We start from the raw sequence: 3365 nt of genomic DNA, 5'->3' as shown, positions 1-3365 counted from the left end.
AAGCCAAGGGCACCAGCTAATAAAATGCCAAGCCAAGTTTCAAGTCAGGCGGTGCCATCCAAGAGTCCAAACTTTCCTCTTGCATTATACAGGCATACCTTGTTTTATTGTACTTTGCTTTATTGTGCTTTGCAAATATTGCATTTCTTTTTACAAATTGAAGATTTGTGGCAACCCTGCATCAAGCAAGTCTATTTGGTGTCATTTTTTCCAACAGCATTTACTCACTTTGTAACCCTCTATCACATGTCGGTCATTCTTGCAAAAGCTTTCTCATTATTATTATACGTATTATGGTAATTTGTTGTCAGTGAACTTGGATGTTACTATAGTAGTTATTTTGTGGCATCACTAACCACGCCCATATAAGAGAGCAAACTTAATTGATAAATGTTCTGTATGTTCTGATTCCTCCACCAAATAGCTGTTTCTCTGTCTTTTTCCCTCTCGTTGGGCCTCCCTATTCCCTGAGACACAACAGTATCAAAATGAGGCTAGTTTATAACACTTCCCTAAATGGCCACTATGTGTTCAAGTGAAAGAAATAGACCCATGTCTCTCACTTTAAATCAAAAGCTAGAAATTATTAACCTTAGCAAGGAAGGCATGATTTTGAAAGACAAGGTAGGCTGAAAGGTAGGCCTCTTGCACCAAACAATTAGCTAAGTTGTGAATTCAAATGAAAATTTCTTGAAGATTTAAATTAAAAGTGCTATTCCAGTGAACACCGAATGATGAAAGCAAAACAGCTTTATTGTTAATATGGAGAAAGATTTAGTGATCTAGATGGAAAATCAAAATCAGTCACAGCATTCCCTTAAGCCAAAGCCTAATCCAGAGCAAGGTCCTAACTCTCTTTAATTTCTGTGAAGTCTGAGAGAGAAGAAGCCAAAGAAGAAAAGTTTGCAGCCAGCAGAGGGTTCACAAGCCTTAAGGGAAGAAGTCATCTCCACAACGTAAAAGTGCAAGGTGAAACAGCTGGCGCTGATAGAGAAGCTGCAGCAAGTTATCCAGAAGATCCAACTAAGATGTTTGATGAAGGTGGCTACACCAAACAGGAGATTTTAGATGCAGACAAAACAGCCCTGTATTAGAAGATGCCATCTAGTACTTTGATAGTTAGAGAGAAGTCAATGCCCAGGCTTCTAAGCTTCAAAGGAAAAGCTAGATCTCTTGTTAGGGGTTAACGCAGCTGATGACTTTAAGTTAAAGCCAATGCTTATGTACCATTATGAATCCTAAGATCTTTAAAAATTATGCTAAATCTACTCTGTTTGTGCTCAAATGAAATAACAAAGCCAAGATGATAGTGTATCTGTTTACAACATAGGATACTGAATATTTTAGGCCCACTATTGAGATCTGCTGCTCAGAGAAAAATGGTTCCTTTTAAAATATTACTACCCAATATACTTTATCACCCAATAGCTCTGATGGAGATATACAATGTTTTACATTTGCTAACACAACATTCATTCTGCAGCTAATGGATTAAGGAGTAATTTCAACTTTCAAGATTTATTATTTAAGAAATACATTTTCTAAGGTTATAACTATCATGGATAGTGATTCCTCTGATGGATATGGGAAAAGTAAATTGTGAACTTTCTGGAAAGCACTCATCATTATGATGCCACTAGGAACATTCATGATTTGGGGCACCTGGGTTGCTCAGTTGGGTAAGCATCCAACCTTGGCTTAGGTCGTGATCTCACAGGTCATGAGTTCAAGCCCCATATCAGACTCTGTGCTGACAGCTAAGAGCCTGGGGTCTGCTTCGACTTCTGTGTCCTCCTCTCTCTCTGCCCCTCCCCTACTTTCACTCTGTGTTTCTCTCTAAAAAATAAATAAACATTAAAAATTTTTTTAAATAGAGAACATTTGTGATTCATAGGAAGAACTCAAAATGTCAATATTAGCAAGTGTGGAAGAAATTGATTCTAACCCTCATGGATGACTTTGAGGGGTTCAAGACTTCAGTGGAGAAAGTAACTGCAGATGTGGTAGAAATAGCAAGAGAACTAAGAATTATAAGTGGAGCCTGAAGATGTGACTGAATTGCTGCAATCTCATGATAAAATTTGAACAGATAAGGAGTTGCTTCTTATGGATGAGCAAAGAAAATGGTTTCTTGAGATGGAATGTACTCCTGATGTTGTGAAGATTGTTGATATGGCAACAAAGATTAGAATATTACATAAACATGGCTGATTAAACAGCAGTAGGATTTGGAAAGTCTGACTCTATTTTTCAAAGTTCTACTGTATATTAAGTGCTCTCAAACAGCACCACAAGCTACAGAGAAATCATTTATGAAAGGAAGAATCAATCTATGCAGTCTACTTCATTGTCTTATTTTAAGAAATTGCCAGAGCCACACAGCCTTAGGCAACACCACCACCCTGATCAGTCAGCAGCCATCAACATCAAAGCAAGACCTTCCACCAGCACAATTTTATAACTTACTGAAAGCTCAGATGATGCTTAGCACTTCTTAGCAATAAAGCATATTTTAATTAAGGTATGTACATTTTTCTAGACATAATGCTATTGCACACTTAACAGACTACAGTATAAATATAACTTTATTATGCACTGGGAGATTCAATGATTCCTTTGACTTGCTTTATTGCAATATTTGCTTTATTGCAGTGGCCTGGAACCGAACCCATTATATCTCTGAGCTATGCCTGTATTGTCCTCACTAAGTATATGTTCACTGAATGTATAAATGAAGGGATGAATAAACAAATGAATGAATTCGTGTTGAGGTAGCTTTTCCCTTTACGGATGAGATGAAATCAATTTATGTACACAATAGACCTACACTAGGATGGCCCGTTGCTTAAACTAAGAATCTGAGAAAGGAGAAGTGTCTCATATGTTTATTGGATGGACTAGAAAAAGGAATTCCTTGGCTATTATTTTATTTACTATTAACAATCATTTTGTTTCATTTTCTTTTTTAATTTTTATTTTTATATAATTTTAAATTTATTTTTTATTTTATTTTAATGTTAGTGTATTTATATTTCAATTCCATTATTTAAGATTTTTATGGCACTAATATATAATGAGGTCATCAGTAATTATTGGGTAATATCATATCATGTCATATGATATTGATAGAATAATTTATTTATTCATTCTTTTATTATATACTTTTCCTAACAAGAATATAACTTCTATGAGGACAAGATCTTATCTATTTTTAACCACTGTTGTATCCTGAGATCCTACACAATAGTTGGCGCACAGTAGGCACCTCAATACATAACTTTGATTTGAATGAATCAAATTAAAAAATACCAGAAGATCATCTCTTTTGTAGTGTTTATTTTTTGTAATTTTGAGAGAGAGAGAGA

The 3365-nt window shown here is 35.3% G+C and overlaps 1 pseudogene; it reads left to right on the top strand.

Moving 5' to 3' along the window:
* Nucleotides 1-516: 516 nt before the first annotated feature.
* LOC115275892 lies at nucleotides 517-2498 on the top strand (annotated as a pseudogene).
* The last annotated feature ends 867 nt before the right edge of the window (nucleotides 2499-3365 follow it).

Source organism: Suricata suricatta, chromosome 13, assembly GCF_006229205.1.
Source record: "Suricata suricatta isolate VVHF042 chromosome 13, meerkat_22Aug2017_6uvM2_HiC, whole genome shotgun sequence".
NCBI classification, from domain to species: domain Eukaryota; kingdom Metazoa; phylum Chordata; class Mammalia; order Carnivora; family Herpestidae; genus Suricata; species Suricata suricatta.
This window is presented reverse-complemented; position numbering and strand designations above follow the sequence as displayed.